Source organism: Rhinoderma darwinii, chromosome 2 (genome assembly GCF_050947455.1).
Source record: "Rhinoderma darwinii isolate aRhiDar2 chromosome 2, aRhiDar2.hap1, whole genome shotgun sequence".
Taxonomy (NCBI): Eukaryota; Metazoa; Chordata; class Amphibia; order Anura; family Rhinodermatidae; genus Rhinoderma; species Rhinoderma darwinii.
Genome location: NC_134688.1, coordinates 472,874,442 through 472,894,729, shown reverse-complemented (window position 1 = coordinate 472,894,729; position 20,288 = coordinate 472,874,442). Strand labels below are relative to the sequence as shown.

Below are 20,288 nucleotides of genomic sequence, written 5' to 3'. Positions count from 1 at the left end.
ATCTGAGAAGACATTGGGGTGCTTGTATGTATGTATATATATATATATATATATGCAGCGTCTGTGATAAATCTATAATATTTAAAAAAAAAAAGGTGCTCGGGACCCCCCTCTATTATCCAGATGTGAGAGAGATGCTGCAAAGAGCTGGACATGAGTAGGGGGCGTCCGAAGACCCCAGAGATAGCAGACGATCTCCAGGGATTGAAGCGCTCAGGTCCCCAGCGATCACCTGGGGTAGAGCAGCTTTACCAGATGTGGTTTCCCTTATAATATCACCGCTTTCTATAAGTCCTATATGGAGGAAATTGAGGGAACCCCACAATCCAGATCCCTCTGTACTAGAAGACAGCGGTCGCAGACATGGAGTTTACTGATGGAGTTGGGATATTAATATACAATACACTTATATGATGTGATTATTATATTGTACTATGTGACGCTATAATGTTTGCATTATAATATATTAATAGGAAAATTCAGACACTTCAGCATCCTCAGGACCCCCAAGATGTCGGATTACCAGATATTTTGTCATCTTTAGGCCGCGTTCACACGTGGCAGAATTGCTGTTGAATTGCGCTGTGGACAGTCCGCAGTGGAATTCTGCAGCAGCCGTTTTTTACATTTCTTTCTATACAATTTTAGGAAAGTTAGTTCAGACGTTGCAGAAAATAACTGTGTGGAAATCAGGCTGCGGTGCAGATTTTCCCCTCCGCAGCAGCTCATGACGTTGCGGAGAAGAATCAGAGTTTCACTGCGGATTTCAGCCGTTGCAATGCAAAAACTGAAATCTGTGGCAAGTCCGCTGTGATATCTGCAACGTCTGAATTACCTGCCAAATATGCAAATGTTGCTGCAGATTCGTTGCGTAATTGCCCCAAATCTGCACCAACATTTGCAGCGGAAAAATTCTGCCACGTCTGAACAGGGCCTTACTTCCTCAGTGGCTGGGTTCTTATCCTCATCTTCGGGGGCTTCTAATGGTGTCAAGACCTAATGTGCCGGATTATCAGGTAAATCCCTTTGTCGCCTGATTTTAAAACCATTAGTTCCCGGACATTTACTTTATATCATATTATTTAATATTATATTACTTGACATTATAATATATTATATTACATCATAGTACGTTGCATTACATACATTTTTACTATATTACAGTACATTAATTATACTATATTATATGACAAAAACAACATCATATTACAGAGCATTATATTATATTACATTATACTCTACAGTACATTATATTATATTACGTTACTCTATTATATTACATATCACATCATATTACAGTACATTATATCACATAACCTTATACTCTACAGTACATTATATTATATTACATGACATCCCTTTTCTCGGCCTGTGCAAAATGCCCAACTTTTTTCCTCCTCTTGATGTCACCGCGCTATCATGTGATGAGCCGTGTGCGGGCAAAAGCAAATGTCACCAAATGTTGTTTTTTTTCGAGAAATAAAATAATACGTTGAGTATTTATCGTCTGCGTCAGAAGCTCCGTATCTGATGTTTGTATAATTGCTCATTCAGAAGAGTTGTTAATTGTGATTGTAAGCGCTCTCCAGCCTGCGCTAAAAATAACCCTCAAGTGCTCATCGCAGCTTCTCGCGAGCGGCGTAACGTGATCCGTAACCATCAGATCGCTGCTGTGTATCCGGCTGTTTATAAACCGCAACGTCTTATAATACATCACCCCCCCCCCCCCGCTTCACAAAAAGAAAAACGAATTATAATCATCCGTCTCCTAATTAAATCAGTTTCTGGGAAAGCTGGGTGCCAACTAATGTGCCTGCCGTTACAGCTTCTACAGGGCTTGTCAGTGTCACCCAGCTTTTCCACACTATTGAAATTTTTAGTTCAGACGTGGCGTAATTCCTGTTGAATTCCGCTGCGGACAGTCCGCAATGGAAATCTGCAGCAGCCGTTTTTTTTCCATTGTTTTCTATACATTTTTACGTAACTTAGTTCAGACGCTGCGGAAAATAACAGTGCAGAATTTAGGCTGCGGTGGCGAATTTTCATTCATGGCCGCCAGCAGAGAAGCGGCAGATTTTCACTGCAGATTTCAGACTTTGCAATGCAAAAACTAAAATCTGCGGCAAGTCCACCGTGACATCCGCAACGTCCGAATTACCTGTCAAATATGCAAATGTTGCTGCGGATTCGTTGCGTAATTGCCGCGAATTTGCAGCAGCGTTTGCAAAGGGAAAAATTCTACCCAGCTTTCCCCCGAATCCTGAACAGCAAACTGAAAAATTGGGGGCAACCCCAATGGGAGCTGCTATGGTGGCCATATTGGAGATCACCCAGCTTTCCCAGAATCCTGAACAGGAAACAAAAAATGGTGTCACCGCCCCTGTGGAAGCTTTGATAGCGGCCATATTGGAGATCACCCAGCTTTTCCAGAATAAAAAAAAAACTCCTGTAAAGAAGAGCTTGACAGACAACAACTCAACCCACAATTGTTCAGCACGGCACAGGGGCCCATTATGATTTTTCTATGGGGCCCGATAAGTTATAAAATGCTTAACGGCATAGGGAGAAGACGTTATATAATATATTCCGCCATCATTGATTTTTCCCATTTTTACATTAATTCCATTCCTCGTGCTTAATCAGTCACCCCCACCCCCTTCTCCACCTGAGGACACAACTTTCCAAGAATGCGATGAGCCCGCAATTCAATTACGTGCCCCCCGGCCGCGTCCTCCGACGTGTGCGCCTCATCTGTGTGCAATATTAGCATATCACAAGGAATTAAATAGCTGGAACAAAACGCGAGAAGGCAACCGAATAAAAGACAAGTATCAGCAATTACAGAAATTAGCGCTCGTCCCGGCCGCATGACTGGTGGGGAAATATCCATTCATGTGGACGAGCTGGAAATGGTTTAATGATTCTGTGTCGCTTTAAGGGAACTAAATGTAATAACCGGAGCCCGAGACACATGACGCATTATATGCGATAACGGACGACTGTTAATGAAATGCAGCAGAGCTGTGTTTGTTATTTAACGTTTCGTGACTGCCCCGCTGTTGCGTCGTGATAACTGTTTGCAGTCCTATGTAAAAGCAGAGGTGGACTGTAACCTGGAGCCCCAACGCAAAGTCTGTAACAGGGCCCGCACCTACCATGTGCCGTTAATGGTGACTTATGTGGCAGAGGGACCTTTTATACCCTCTGAGATACCAGCGCCTCGGTGTGACTGCTACGTCTATAACCCAGCAGAGCTGAATGTGTAAACTCCAGTAAAACTACATTGGAAGTGAATGGAGGTCAACAGTGAATGGGGAATTGTGTAAATTGACAGATTGATTTGCTATAATTTACGCCAGGAAAATGGCGTAAATGATAGAGTAAATATTTCACTTTATGGGGCATTGAGGGCGTATCAAGGTAGAGACCCATGCAGGGCTGCGTACCTTGCCCGTTCAGACAATAAAAATAAGTTTTTATTAAGACTGGTATATGAAACGCCAGTCTTAATAACTCCTCGTCATATCAGGAGAATCTTTACATCTTTGGACGGCTTAGCTCGGTCTCGTGAAATTTTCACCACGCGATTCGGATCATGCATCTCCACTGCGCTGCAGCGAAATTCATCATCTAGCGCCGGTATTTGCCGGGGGGCTAAAACGCTTTCAACAAACTTTACAAACATACAGAAAAACTATTATTTCTATATGAAGAGGTTTGAAAGGAAGCCTTTAATATGAAGGACTGAAGGCGGCCATTTTGAATCCCCTGAAATAGCAGTAATGGCCGACATTGGACCTACACACGTTGTGTCGTTTATATAATGTGTTACAGAGAATACGTAGTTAAAATATTAAATGCTATTTTATCTTCTGAACTCCAATCATGACCCTCAGATGAAGGTTAAGAGAAGGCACCAAGCCGCCAACACTGATTAATGAGTTGTAGCGGGATGTTATAAACTCCGGGGAATTATACAGGCACGACGCATCATTATAGAATATACAATAAAAGTAGGAGTGTTGAGGATGTTCTCGGCAACACTTTAAATAAAGTTTATTGATGAGAACACTGTAGGCCTCGTGTAAAAACTGTTGCACACAAAAAATAGAGCAGTTGCCCATAGCAACCAATCAGATCCCAGCTTTCATTTATACAGTACAGGTCAGAAAATAGAAGCCGTGATCCGATTGGTCAATATGTGCATATACAATGCTCTCTTCAATAAACTTTATTTATAAAAACTTATAAAGACTAATTACTTACCTCTCCCGGTTCCTGCAGTCCTCTTCACTCCCAGACACCATCACAGACAAGGTCAAGTCTTTCGTCGGCACGCTGTTTTCGGCAACGCCCGGGAGATAAAAAAGAGGATTGCAGGAACAAGGATAGGTGATCATCAGCAGTCTGTATTCGTTTAGGGGGCCTGGGGTCTGTATTTGTATAAGGGGTCCGACTGACCTCTCTCTAAATCCTCCGGTAACGAGACTGTTTTAAGCCCCAACCCCCGATTCGGGCCTACATGGGTTATAAACCATGGGTTATGACCAATAAACGGCCCATGAGGGCTACAGGAGCTTCCGGGAACGGAGCGGCAGAGAACATGGGCTCAACGCTGGAGCGGGGACACTTCAGGGGGAGGTATGGGTCTGGTCAGGACAATAATTAATTATTTTAACTACATTTTTATTTTATTTTTTTCCGTTTTTGAAATCGTATTTAAGTATTTTTATTATAATTTATTTTATTATTATGATCTTTATTTTTCCATAGAGACATTTTTGGCACCCGATTTGCTGTTCTCCATCTATTAGGATGCATTGGAAAATTGAATCGCCATTTTTGGCGAACTTAAAAAGTGCATCGATTTCCCCTGTATATGTTTATGGACTATTAACGGTTGTCCTGTATACTGTCTGTACATCCGCCACGTATGGTAACGCTCGTCTGAAGTCGCCGTTTCATTGTTCCGGTTCTAGTTCTAATAATCTCAGAATACACAAAGACGTGTTAACGAGACCCACTTAATAACGAATTGATTGCGCTGCCGTGTACCGTACTCGAGAGTAAAACAATTACATTGTAACAAACTTTCCGCATTACATGACAATACGTAACAATTGGAACATTTCGGTCCCAATACTGTACGCGGTGCTGACTCCGCTCCTCGCGCACGATCAATCATAAATAGATTAGTCCTGCCTCTCAGATTACAATGAAGTGTGTGAATGCGCTAACGTATTGATCAGGCATGGATTAGACCTGCCTGGCAGACATTGAAATAGACTGCAGAAGGGCAGATCTATGGATCGGCGATTGATTAGGCATGCCTGCTGCCCGAGGCGGTTAGGGAGGATCTATTAATTAGATATAGATTAAAGAGACGTTTCTATAGTAACTGCAACGCCGGTTCTCCGCTGCTGTGTATTTTCTGTTCTGGCCCATGGTGAGTATCGCTGACTTTTATCTGCACCGTAAAATATACGGGTTTTTTTTAGTACTAGTTTGTCGTTTTCTACGCCTTTCCGTACCCTCCAAAAAAGTTTCCAGACATAAATCTGACAAATCTATACCAAAACCATAGTGTAAAGGATCTGCCAGGCACTATGTCTGGGTATACTCCCAGGATTAATCAGTCGACACCTGAGGCCAGACCTCTGAGACTGACACCAGCTCCCACCAATCAGGGTGGCAGGCTCAGGAGTGGGAGAGCCTATCGCGGCCTGGTCAGTCAGAGTTAGCTCCGCCCCCTGTCCATTTATACCTGCCGTGTTCTCTTCCTCAGTGCTTGTTATTCTCTTGGATTCCTGGCCCCACTGCTGCCTTGCTCCAGCCTGCTTCTGCCGTGCTTCTGCCTTGCTTCAGTTCCATTTATCCTGCGTTGCTCTGCCCCTGGCTTGCTTCTGCTCCGTGCTCCCGTTTGTATATTCCACTACTTCCTGATCCTGACTGGCTCTTTCCCGCTCCGTTTCCTCGCGGCGTTCCGTGGGCTACTGTATTCCCTTGCGTGTTCCCTGTTTGTACCCCCTTGCACTTAGACAGCGTAGGGACCGCCGCCCAGTTGTACCCCGTCGCCTAGGGCGGGTCGTTGCAAGTAGGCAGGGACAGGGCGGTGGGTAGATTAGGGCTCACTTGTTCCCTTCACCTCCTTCCGCCATTACACATAGAGACTTCTGTCATACGTCAGCACAGCGGGAACCGTACAGCATATGTCAGAGGGAGGGCATAAAACATGGTGTGAACAGAACCTTACCGCGACTTTGTTGCACATAAGTAAAAGTTGTAAGACGTACACAACATCAATGCAACTGTGTGACGTTTTTCACCACAGTGTCTTTGTCTGCGGATACACATGGACTTTATGTAGTGTAACCCTTTCAGTCCATAGGATCTATACATTAAGTTGCATGCTCCGGCAACTATTGCAAAACAAAATGTCAATGAAAAAAACATGGGGTAAAAATGGGGTAAAAATGAGTCAAACATAAGTCTCGTGACTTGAAATTCAAGCTGTCATGTGACAATAAGTTTATATATGGCCACAGTCTTAGGCTAGACATATACGACGCGTTTCGATCCCCAGATTCTAGTACTGCCAGAGTTGTGCGTCAAAGTTGCGTATAAACTGACTTTGGCGTGGGGCAAAGATTTTGCTGCCATAGTCCTGTATCAAGGGGAGAGGTTTGTTGGTGCCCTCCTGGCACCCAGAACCGGAGTCACCCCTCCCCCAGCTACACCCCCGGTCACGCTGTAATATATCGGAAATGCATCCCCATAATTTAAAAAACAAACCGCGCATTATTGTTATTTTTGTATTTCGGGCCCCTCGTGGCATTGTAGATGTGTTATCAGTGAAGGGTTATAGGTTCTGCTATGCTGTGTTGTTACTGCTGTCTTCTTTATCCCTCCACTAGGTGGCACTTGTGCAGGGTTGAAATCGGCTACTGTCTGGCAACGTATGGGAGAAGATACGATATTCTACATTCGAGAAAAGGGTATTTGACTCGGCCACCGAAGATGTTGCACATGTTGCATTTATTTACTGTTTTTGATAAAGGCAAGTGCTTTTTATTTTGAAAAATTATCATTTTTGAGGAAGTTATGAACAATTATAGATTTATGCTAATTAGTTTCTTAATGACCAACTGGGCGTTGTAGAGAGAAGTGTATGACGCTGACCAATCAGTGACCAATCAGTGTCATACACTTCTCATTGTTCCAGCCCAGCTTCTTTCACTGCACAGAGTGATCTCGCGAGATCACGCTGTGCTGTGTGTAAGTCCTACAGAAACTTTACCGAGGTGTCGGGAGTGTGAATAGACATCGCATCCTGGCTCGAGGTGATGTCTATTCACTCTCAAGGCACTTCGGTAATGTTACTGTAGGAGTATGTGACTGCACAGCGTGATCTCGCGAGATCATGCTGTGCAGTGACAGAAGCTGAGCTGGAACAATGAGAAGTGTATGACACTGATTGGTCACTGATTGGTCGGCATCATACACTTCTCTTTACAACGCCCAGTTGGTAAAAAGTAAAAACACGCCCAGTTGTCTATTAAGAAACGAATTAGCATAAATCTAAAATTGTTCATAACTTGCTCAAAAATTATCGTTTTTCAAAATAAAAGCACTGCTGTTATCTACATTACAGTGCCAATCACATTATGTAGGAGACAGGGCACTTATAATCTGCTGACAGAGCCGCTTTAAGTCCAGGTGCCAACTGCGTATTACGTGTGGTTTTGCTGCGCATATTTGCGTGGAGCAAATTTGCTGTGTAATACAGTACCAACAAAGTAAATGAGACTTTAGGAAATCTTATCTGCATGATACGTTTTCTTTCCGGCATTTAAATTGACCTGCGGTGCGTATTTTAAAATTCACAGCATATCAATTTATCTTGCGTTTCCACTTGCGAATTGTATCTGACTAGTTCTTAGGAAAAACACACCGAAACCCGCAGCATGGAAACGCACCGATTTACGCATCAAAATGTAAAAAAAACGCCTGAAAAACGCATTAAAAAAAAGCAAGATTAGGTGCGGTTTTTACCTGTGGTTTTCTGCAGCTTTGATGCGGCAAAATAAGCAACGTGTGAATGTAGCCTTAAGCTAATTTCTGGAACTGCCCCTATAGATGGGTGCCGGTATAATCAATTATCCACTTTCTTTAAGTCTACATGCAGACGTTGCGACATTTGTTGTAGAAAGTCCGCATCAAAACCGCAGGTAATTCCACAGGTAAAATCCACACCTAATAGGGCTTTTTTTAATGCGTTTTTTGATGCAGAAATAGGTGCGGTATGCTGCGATTTTGGTGCGTTTTTTTTATAAACCTGTCAGCTGCAATGCGCAGGCGGATACGCAAGAAAAAATTTACATTCTGAAGATTTTTAAATACGCACCGCAGGTGGATTCACGTGCAGAAAAAAATCTGCAATGTGTAGATAAGAATACTTGATATCTCATTTACTTTGCAGACACTGTATTTCGCTGCGGATTTGCTGCATCAAAATATCGGTTAAAAAAAATTCAATTATGATACAAATTGACACCATTTTTTTGATCACGGTAAAAAAAAACGTTGCCAGGTTACAGGCTGGCAGAATTGTCTGTGCCAAATTCATTTGGACGCCGATTTCCTCTCATTTTGCAACTCCTGGGAGTAAACGTGACTAAAAATGGCGCATATGTTGTGTTTCAGCATCTGTGGCATTTTAGAATTGGCGCGCGGTTAGGACGGACCCTCTTATGGACACAATTTATATTCCATATTATCTAAATTTTGTAAATTTCATGCATTTGCAATAATTTTAGCTTACGACTACGGCATTCATCCCGTCAAAACGATGGAACCCTTGCACAACGCAGACAAAGTGAAACCATTGGCACCGGATCCGTCACCATTGAAATCAATGGTGATGGAAACCTATGGTTCCAGTTTCTGTCACTCAAGGCTCCGTTCCGACGGAAAGCTCAGACGGAACGTCGGAACGGAGCCCTGACGCAGATGTGAACAGAGCCTTAGGGAATATGCTGCTTTCAAAACACATTTCCCTGTGAAGAAGCTGACCTTTCCCGGTCACTTCTTCAGGTCATCTCTCCTTTCTCAGAAGGCCGGCAGTTGGCTAATGTTTATCTGTGTAAGAGCATTACCCATCTCCCAGCCATCTCGCTGGTAAAAGCTTCCCCTGTACTGGTCCCGAGAGGTCCCTGATAGCCCAGGTGCACCCAAATGTCTGACTATTGGGAGGTCGGTTCATGGGTGGTGACCTGCAGGAGGTCTACTAGAGAAGGTCATGTAGAAAGGTCATCTTTCTGGTTTTACAAGGCCGAGCACAAATAAGCAAGCCATTATTTGTCTATAAGTGGTTGGAGGGGTTAATGTAAGGTGACATCAACACTGTAGATCCCCTGTTATAATGATACAGTAGCATGAGAATCGTGTCAGAGGGAATGGTCCGTGCACTGTACAGAGGGGTTTAGATGTTCTATAGGGTGCTATGGCCGCTTTAATTGGAGAATCGGAGGAGGTTTGAGCTCAAAGACCCTACTAATAACATTTTCTAAACTCCCACTATGATAATGATTTTATGTGTGACTTCCCCTTTAAGAAAATCAAATCCGTAGTTTGTAAACGAGTCCATCTAAAAATATCCCGCCCTTAAAAGTTCTGAAAAAGCTGGTTGACAAGGAATATGGCAACCAATACAGATCCATGGAGGCTTTTGTTACTGCGATTGACTACAAGGGAAAACGGTGACCAAGTGACAGAAAATGCTGCCCCATGAGGGCTAATATGGATGACAATAGTTGTAGCAGAAGGCTACTTCCTGTCCCAGAAATTAAAGGGTAAAGTTGTAAAGACACAGCACACAGTGACTGCATATAAAGGTTCAGGAGTACAGGGTTTTATTTTTAACTCTTGGCACAGCTTGGTGGACCTGTAGACACCATCTAAATGCCAAAGTGAGCATTACGCAGCAACATCCAAGAAGGGTATAACGCATGTCACTGCATAGCAAGGCAAAGTCACCTTATCACTGTGCAGAGACATGATTGGTCTCTGCCTCTAAAGTCTAACACTTAATATGATATCAGTGACCAAATCTCACATGTTAGGAAGTATACATCAGAGGTGATGGAGGAAGTAGCTTGCTTCTCCTGCTCAGTTTTCCATTGAAATAATCTCGAAGCCTCGGGCATAATTACATGGAAATAAAGGTTAAACAAAAGTAGTTACATCCCGAGATACAGACCCTGATTGAAATAAGTTTTAATTACCAAACACCCCCCCCATCTTAAAGGGACAGTACATGTAATTGATATTTATTCAGAATTTGCAATGCAATTGTTCCCAGGTGCTACATACTACATACAGTATGAACAATACAGGCCCAAGATAAAATCTCCTATACTGGTGTATTCTAGCCCAGATTTGCCTGTGGCGGTTTCCCATGATTTACCATGAGAGCAGCTTGTAAGAGCTGTGTGTCATTTTTACTCTTTGCTGGGGATTCTGGTTGCGTCTCCATCTGTCCCTGTGTGTGGATACTTGAGACTTCACAATATGAACGTAACCTTAAGACTGTCGCAGCGCTATATATAACTCCTATAACATCCAGACTCTGCTCCATGCACATGGGGTGGATGTCACCAGTGGTTCCTGGGGGCAGACACAGATATAGGTGTTGGGTTACACGCATTATCCAGTTACGTGGATGACTGATGTAATCTAAGGCTTTGACCTTAAAAATGTTCCCAGATTATGGTTCAGTCAAGTACATCCCAATAACTGGAGGCTAAAAATACCAAAAACTTGACAAGATCAGTGTCCGCCATACATGAATTATTAACCAGGCACATACACTTATATAGGTCCTAGGATACATCCCCACCGCCACTGCTCATTATAGCGTTATACAACATCTGTCCGTTTACCTTTAAGCACCATTTTATAATATTTCTTAGGCCCCATGAACACGACCATAATTTTGATTCACAATTATAGATTCGTAAGTGCGGATAAAAGTATGGATCCATTCATTTCTATTGCCCACAGACACCTTCCAGTATATTTACGGGAGGGTGTCCGGGCTGTAGAAAGCATCCGCAAATAAAAGGACATGTCCTATTTTTTAATTTTACGGACCGTGCTCTTACACTTTATAATAGGAGTATGGCCCGCAAATGCCCGGTGACTGTCCGCGGCCGTCCGTATCTGTAATCACGGACCATGATTACGGCTACAGCCATGGGCTGGGGGCCTACTGATCCTGAGTTACATCCTGTGTTATACTCAAGAGCTGCACTCACTATTCTGCTGGTGGAGTCACTGTGTACATGCATTACATTACTTATCCTGTACTGATCCTGAGTTACATCCTGTATTATACTCCAGAGCTGCACTCACTATTCTGCTGGTGGAGTCACTGTGTACATGCATTACATTACTTATCCTGTACTGATCCTGAGTTACATCCTGTATTATACTCCAGAGCTGCACTCACTATTCTGCTGGGGGAGTCACTGTGTACATTCATTACATTACTTATCCTGTACTGATCCAGAGTTACATCCTGTATTATACTCCAGAGCTGCACTCACTATTCTGCTGGTGTAGTCACTGTGTACATACATTACATTACTTATCCTGTACTGATCCTGAGTTACATCCTGTATTATACTCCAGAGCTGCACTCACTATTCTGCTGGTGGAGTCACTGTGTACATGCATTACATTACTTATCCTGTACTGATCCTGAGTTACATCCTGTGTTATACTCCAGAGCTGCACTCACTATTCTGCTGGTGGAGTCACTGTGTACATACATTACATTACTAATCCTGTACTGATCCTGAGTTAGATCCTGTGTTATACTCCAGAGCTGCACTCACTATTCTGCTGGTGGAGTCACTGTGTACATACATTATATTACTTATCCTGTACTGATCCTGAGTTATATCCTGTATTATACTCCAGAGCTGCACTCACTATTCTGCTGGTGGAGTCACTGTGTACATGCATTACATTACTTATCCTGTACTGATCCTGAGTTATATCCTGTATTATACTCCAGAGCTGCACTCACTATTCTGCTGGTGGAGTCACTGTGTATATACATTACATTACTTATCCTGTACTGATCCTGAGTTACATCCTGTATTATACTCCAGAGCTGCACTCACTATTCTGCTGGTGGAGTCACTGTGTACATACATTACATTACTTATCCTGTACTGATCCTGAGTTACATCCTGTATTATACTCCAGAGCTGCACTCACTATTCTGCTGGTGGAGTCACTGTGTACATACATTACATTACTTATCCTGTACTGATCCTGAGTTACATCCTGTATTATACTCCAGAGCTGCACTCACTATTCTGCTGGTGGAGTCACTGTGTACATACATTACATTACTTATCCTGTACTGATCCTGAGTTACATCCTGTATTATACTCCAGAGCTGCACTCACTATTCTGCTGGTGGAGTCACTGTGTACATACATTACATTACTTATCCTGTACTGATCCTGAGTTACATCCTGTATTATACTCCAGAGCTGCACTCACTATTCTGCTGGTGGAGTCACTGTGTACATACATTACATTACTTATCCTGTACTGATCCTGAGTTACATCCTGTATTATACTCCAGAGCTGCACTCACTATTCTGCTGGTGGAGTCACTGTGTACATACATTACATTACTTATCCTGTACTGATCCTGAGTTACAACCTGTATTATACTCCAGAGCTGCACTCACTATTTTGCTGGTGGAGTCATTGTGTACATACATTTCTTATCCTGTACTGATCCTGAGTTACAGCCTGTGCTATATTCAAGAGCTAAGTTCACAAATCTGCAGGATTCAGAGCTAGAATCTCCCAGCATTCCCTGCTAGTTCAGTTTCTGCACAGGTCTTGCTATGGTGGTTTGTATTCTGGGAAATGTCGTCTTTACACCAGGCACTGTACAGTAATCTGATGTGGGAAAACAAACTATTGCCTGATTGGCAGGGGATGAGGCCTACTATTATTTAACCAAAAAAAAGTATGCAAAGAAAATTAGCATCTTGATAGATTCTGACTTATCAATCTTAAATGCATGTAATTCAGCTATTGCTGGGACTTCCTGCTGAGATAGAGGGAAAGAGAGCAGTTTCATTAGCCTGGACATCAAGCTGTTCACATAAGACCTGCATTCAGAGGGGATCCCTAATGAAGGAAGTACTGTAGATCCTGTTTGGATAAATAAATGATCAATGCAATATAGAAAAGAAACGGAGCATCACAGCCTAACATACTGAAAAACTGTTCAGATCCATAGCTAAACCTAATGTGTTCAAAATGATATAACACGAGAGGTGCACGTTAAACTTTCACATGTATCAACAATGCAGCCCAGTGGCAGGTTTACCCCCGATCCCTGTAACGATTTGGTATCTGGTTGTCATAGCTAATTGCAGATTCTTCACCTGATTATCTTCCAATATAATGACACTGTTACAATGTGTCCTCTGCATTCAGGCTGTATTTCAGCTCCAGAGCTGCTGCTCTATTTATCACTGAAAAGCTGGCAATGTTGTGACAGAAAGCAATCTGGATTTCATTTTCCACTTGCAGCTGTGTCATATGTAAGCAACGTATTAATCGGGTTTGATAGTGATCATTAGTCAGAGGGAGATTATGCCACATCCTTTCTGCCGGATTTATATGACGCTGATACTTCATGAGAATCTCTCGAAACTCATAAAAGCTTAAATAAAACAAAGGACTGGACCAAAATGCGCCGTGGCATCCAAAAGACAAATGTGATGGGAGAACTGAACATCCCGAGAGGAGACGTCGGCTCCAATACGCGTCGCCTTACAACGCGAGCTGCAACCAATTTAGCCTGTTTCTGCCTCTTTATGGTGGAGAACTAAATCTAGGGAATGCACCTAGCAATACGCGCCATGCACAGGATGCCACGTCCTCAATGCCCGGAGCAAAACCATTGCCTTGCCCCCCCCCCCTACCTGGTGCAATAAAAAGTAGCTACAACTTAATGGCCATAGGGCACCGCAGTCCAGTTGTAACGTCCCACAGGATAACCAGATCCAAAGGATAGCTGGAAACATCATTATGGGGGTGACTATGACCCTAAGGAGGGGTATGGCCCTTTAAGAATCGGCTTTAAGGGGTTGTAGAGGATTATAAAAACATGACTGCCTCCTTTAAGAATCAACACCACGCCTGTCTATGGGTTGTGTGTGGCTTTGCAGTTCAGTCCCTTTCGCTTTATTGGAGAAGAGCTGCAATACCAAACACAACCCGTAGACAGAGGTGGCGCTGTTTATGTAAGAAAACAGCCATGTTTTTGTAATGCTGATCAATGCCTTTAAAGGTTGAAGCTGATGGTTGATGAGTGGTCACTAACTTTTCCAGAGCTTCACCCTGATAGGCTGTTAAACTAATCAGAGGAGGTTCACTGCTGGAAGCTCCTCCCATCAGCATTGCCCATAAAGGAAAACTCCTTTCACTACATTATTTTACATCAGCGAATCCCATATAGGACGTCAGTGATGATTAAGTCTGAAAATTCCGTAATGGAAATGTATAAACACCTTGTTGTTAAAAAAAATTGCTAGCTCCCATAATGCATCATTTCCAGCTGTCACTTTTAAACTTTTTTTCACTGGGTGGAGCTTAGTTGTCACATGACTCACTTGTGTAGGGAAAATTAACATAAAACTGATACAGGAGGAGAAAAATGTATCATAGAGATAACAGCCCCAAGCTGCTACAATGTAGAAACCAGACTGTAACACGTGAAGACCATCTGATTGGTTGAATATTTTTTTTTACTGGAGTTTCCCTTTAAAAATTAAACAGAACCCGCAGAAACCAGTAGCTATGAATTAATTTTAATGGATGCTGGCGGTCTACCCAAGCCAAGAGCCACCCTTGGTAGAGCCCTCAGCTCCAGCTAATAAAAGGGGGCCCAACTTAACACGCCCTGGAATATGTGCTTATATTCTAACGCTATCCCGAATTCCTATAATGCGCTATAATAACTACACTATGCAAAGCATTCTGGGAGAAGTTCATTTTTTTCTAGATCGGTTTACAAGACAGGTCACTATATCTCCCACAATGCAATGCAGCACAGCATGCCATGTCCACTGAACCAGCAAGAAGAAGTGAGGTTCTGTAGTTTTAGGGCTAAAAGGAAAACAGTAAAATTTTTGAAGGCTGCTTTGGATGTGACTAGAGAATAAAGAACAATTTAAAGTAATAGTAGACCATTAGTGGATCTGTACTATATTAGTCATGGAGACACTGCACTGCTATATTTGTCCTGCGGGGGCGCTGTGAATAGGTTAGTATATGTACTGCAGCTTATTCCCTCCTTTCCATGCTGGCCCTCTTCGGCCCCGGATAACCTTTGCCCTACCCAGTCAGTAATTGTCCTTCGGAGTTAATAAAGCTGCTTTGAGTAGCGTGGAGCGGCTGTTACGGCAATATTTGTCTATGCGCTCCCTGCTAACTTTCTGCCGCCGACCCCGGGAGGCAGAGAGCCAGATTTTAATTACCAATTAGACTTGAATTTGTAGCGAGGGAAATATGTTTGCTGGTCTGAGGACGGAAACGGCGGAATAAATTAAATATTATATTTTCGTCTTATTACTATTAGTCGATGGCGGCATACTGCGACTGAAACGGTTAATGGAGGCTGATTACTAATTTATCGGCGTACCGTGGAATAATGGCGCAGTAAGGAGCGATCTGTGGTGTATGGCGCTGGATACCGGAGTCTGGCGAATGAGTCTCTTAGAGGAGAAGAGGTTTTCAGTACGGATGACTCACCGGCGAGATCCGCCATACACACGATTCACAATGCGTAATCATAGTATAATAAAAAAGTTCTGCAACTTTCTCATCTACATTGTGTTCAAATTATCCACCATTTTCAAGATCTCTGCTTGCTGTCAGTGAACAGGAACAAGCTTGTTTACATCCAAAGATAGAAACCCCTGTACAGACTTAATACCTAGAGACAAGAGAGTTGAACAGTTTGGACTGCAGGTTGATACATTTTACCCTCACTGATACATTGCAGCAAATTGTCTAGACTCCATGCAATTGTAACAAACCTTTAGCTGTGATACAAATTGAGTCAGGACAGATTTTCAGCACATGGATGTAAACAAGAATGTTCCCATTCACTGATAGCAAACAGAGATCTTGTAATTTTGTATACGCTGTGTTTGAATTCTTAACTGTTTTCAAGATCTCTACGTTCTGTCAGTGAATGTCTCCTGTTTTGATAGTATGCTAAAATGTATCTGTGTAGCAGCTTTACTAATACAGACCCCAGACCAAACCTCTGGCCGCTCCTGCACTCCTCTTCACTCCTGGGCGCCGCTGCAGACAACAGCATAATGCCGGCCAGGGGTGAAGAGGAGTGCAGGACCGGGGAGAGGTGAGTATAATGTAGAGACGTTTCACCTGGGTGATTTGCCCGCTCTTCCGGGTGATCTCACCTTTTTTCGGGAGTCCACAGGAAATTTGGGGTAAGTTGGCGATCATGTGGTGCACTCTCGATAAATTGATCCTCACACAATAATCTGCAGTTGTGAAATGTAAACACAGGCCCGTTCCATTGTAAAGAGGGCGGGGTCAATGGGTGTGGGAACACTCCTTTACATAAAGCGAGGGACTTCTATCATATTATTCATGCCTTTTCCTATACTATATGTTTTAAAAGAGACACTAAAAAATGTAATAAAAAAACAAAAAACTTGAATGCAGCTTTGGATGTGACTTGAGTATAAAGCACAATGTAACTGAAGAAAGCAAAGCCTGTATTGTAAGAAATTGTGATTATAACGGGAAACTTGCATAAACTTGGGAGAACCCGACAAACACAATGCGGATCTTGTCCTGGTTGGCTCCGGCACTCATGAGACTTATCATTCCCAGATCACATTGTTAAAGGGCACGTCCAACTTAACTCATCCTTTTATAGTTTACCTGTAGAATGAACCTACATAAAAATGTTGTCACATTGTAGATTACATTACTTCTCGTACTGATCCTGAAATACAGCCCTTATTATCTTCCAGCATCCACTGCTGGTTCAGTGTCTGGCAATTTGCATTTTGGAAGTGTCATATTTACATCACACATTGTACAGTCATCTGATGCAGGAACCACTGCGCCTCCCCTGCATCATAGGAGCATAGGGGTGTGAAAAGTGAAAAGCGTGCTGACTGTTTAGGTAACAGCCAGCAGAATAGTGAGTGCAGCTCTGGAGTATAATACAGGATGTAACTCAGGATCAGTACAGGATAAGTAATGTAATGTATGTACAGTGACTCCACCAGCAGAATAGTGAGTACAGCTCTGGAGTATAATACAGAATGTAACTCAGGATTAGTACAGGATAAGTTATGTAATGTTTGTACACAGAGACTCCACCAGCAGAACAGTGAGTGCAGCTCTGGAGTGTAATACAGGATATAACTCAGGATCAGTACAGGATAAGTAATGTAATGTATGTACACAGTGACTCCATCAGCAGAATAGTGAGTGCAGCTCTGCAGTATAATACAGGATGTAACTCAGGATCAGTACAGGATAAGTAATGTAATGTATGTACAGTGACTCCACCAGCAGAATAGTGAGTACAGCTCTGGAGTATAATACAGGATATAACTCAGGATCAGTACAGGATAAGTAATGTAATGTATGTACACATTGACTCCACCAGCAGAATAGTGAGTGCAGCTCTGCAGTATAATACAGGATGTAACTCAGGATCAGTACAGGATAAGTAATGTAATGTATGTACAGTGACTCCACCAGCAGAATAGTGAGTACAGCTCTGGAATATAATACAGAATGTAACTCAGGATTAGTACAGGATAAGTTATGTAATGTATGTACACAGAGACTCCACCAGTAGAACAGTGAGTGCAGCTCTGGAGTGTAATACAGGATATAACTCAGGATCAGTACAGGATAAGTAATGTAATGTATGTACACAGTGACTCCACCAGCAGAATAGTAAGTGCAGCTCTGGAGTATAATACAGCATGTAACTCAGGATCAGTACAGGATAAGTAATGTAGTGTATGTACACAGTGACTCCACCAGCAGAATAGTGAGTGCAGCTCTGGAGTATAATACAGCATGTAACTCAGGACCAGTACAGGATAAGTAATATAATGTAATTGCAAAGTGACTCCACCAGCAGAATAGTGAGTGCAGCTCTGGAGTATAATACAGCATGTAACTCAGGATCAGTACAGGATAAGTAATATAATGTAATTACAAAGTGACTCCACCAGCAGAATAGTGAGTGCAGCTCTGGAGTATAATACAGCATGTAACTCAGGATCAGTACAGGATAAGTAATGTAATGTAATGTATGTACACAGTGACTCCACCAGCACAATAGTGAGTGCAGCTCTGGAGTATAATACAGGATGTAACTCAGGACCAGTACAGGATAAGTAATGTAATGTATGTACACAGTAACTCCACCAGCAGAATAGTGAGTGCAGCTCTGGAGTATAATACAGGATGTAACTCAGGATCAGTACAGGATAAGTAATATAATGTAATTACAAAGTGACTCCACCAGCAGAATAGTGAGTGCAGCTCTGGAGTATAATATAGGATATAACTCAGGATCAGTACAGGATAAGTAATGTAATGTATGTACACAGTGACTCCACCAGCAGAATAGTGAGTGCAGCTCCGGAGTATAATACAGGATGTAACTCAGGATCAGTACAGAATAAGTAATGTAATGTATGTACAGTGACTCCACCAGCAGAATAGTGAGTACAGCTCTGGAATATAATACAGAATGTAACTCAGGATTAGTACAGGATAAGTTATGTAATGTATGTACACAGAGACTCCACCAGCAGAACAGTGAGTGCAGCTCTGGAGTGTAATACAGGATATAACTCAGGATCAGTACAGGATAAGTAATGTAATGTATGTACACAGTGACTTCCCCAGCAGAATAATGAGTGCAGCTCTGGAGTGTAATACAGGATGTAACTCAGGATCAGTACAGGATAAGTAATGTAATGTATGTACACAGTGACTCCACCAGCAGAATAGTGAGTGCAGCTCTGGAGTATAATACAGCATGTAACTCAGGATCAGTACAGGATAAGTAATATAATGTATGTACACAGTAACTCCACCAGCAGAATAGTGAGTGCAGCTCTGGAGTATAATACAGGATATAACTCAGGACCAGTACAGGATACGTAATGTAATGAATGTACACAGTGACTCCCCCAGCAGAATAATGAGTGCAGCTCTGGAGTGTAATACAGGATGTAACTCAGGATCAGTACAGGATAAGTAATATAATGTAATTACAAAGTGACTCCACCAGCAGAATAGTGAGTCCAGCTCTGGAGTATAATATAGGATATAACTCAGGATCAGTACAGGATAAGTAATGTAATGTTTGTACACAGTGACTCCACCAGCAGAATAGTGAGTGCAGCTCCGGAGTATAATACAGGATGTAACTCAGGATCAGTACAGAATAAGTAATGTAATGTATGTACAGTGACTCCACCAGCAGAATAGTGAGTACAGCTCTGGAATATAATACAGAATGTAACTCAGGATTAGTACAGGATAAGTTATGTAATGTATGTACACAGAGACTCCACCAGCAGAACAGTGAGTGCAGCTATGGAGTGTAATACAGGATATAACTCAGGATCAGTACAGGATAAGTAATGTAATGTATGTACACAGTGACTCCCCCAGCAGAATAATGAGTGCAGCTCTGGAGTGTAATACAGGATGTAACTCAGGATCAGTACAGGATAAGTAATGTAATGTATGTACACAGTGACTCCACCAGCAGAATAGTGAGTGCAGCTCTGGAGTATAATACAGCATGTAACTCAGGATCAGTACAGGATAAGTAATATAATGTATGTACACAGTAACTCCACCAGCAGAATAGTGAGTGCAGCTCTGGAGTATAATACAGGATATAACTCAGGACCAGTACAGGATACGTAATGTAATGAATGTACACAGTGACTCCCCCAGCAGAATAATGAGTGCAGCTCTGGAGTGTAATACAGGATGTAACTCAGGATCAGTACAGGATAAGTAATGTAATGTATGTACACAGTGACTCCACCGGCAGAATAGTGAGTGCAGCTCTGGAGTATAATACAGGATGTAACTCAGGATCAATACAGGATAAGTAATATAATGTATATACACAGTGACTCCACCAGCAGAAT

The 20,288-nt window shown here is 42.4% G+C and overlaps 1 protein-coding gene and 1 long non-coding RNA gene across 2 annotated transcripts in view; one reads left to right on the top strand and one right to left on the bottom strand.

The window, feature by feature from the left end:
- IGSF11 (immunoglobulin superfamily member 11) overlaps nucleotides 1-20,288 on the bottom strand; it is a 282,892-nt gene that overhangs the window by 163,763 nt on the left and 98,841 nt on the right. The gene's annotated exons all lie outside the window — the stretch shown is intronic.
- The window catches only part of LOC142741661 (uncharacterized), a 107,856-nt gene continuing 91,876 nt past the window's right edge, over nucleotides 4,309-20,288 (top strand). The window contains exons 1-2 of the long non-coding RNA XR_012881225.1: nucleotides 4,309-4,641; nucleotides 6,915-6,995. This is a non-coding gene — a long non-coding RNA (uncharacterized LOC142741661). The remainder of the gene's footprint in view (nucleotides 4,642-6,914; nucleotides 6,996-20,288) is intronic.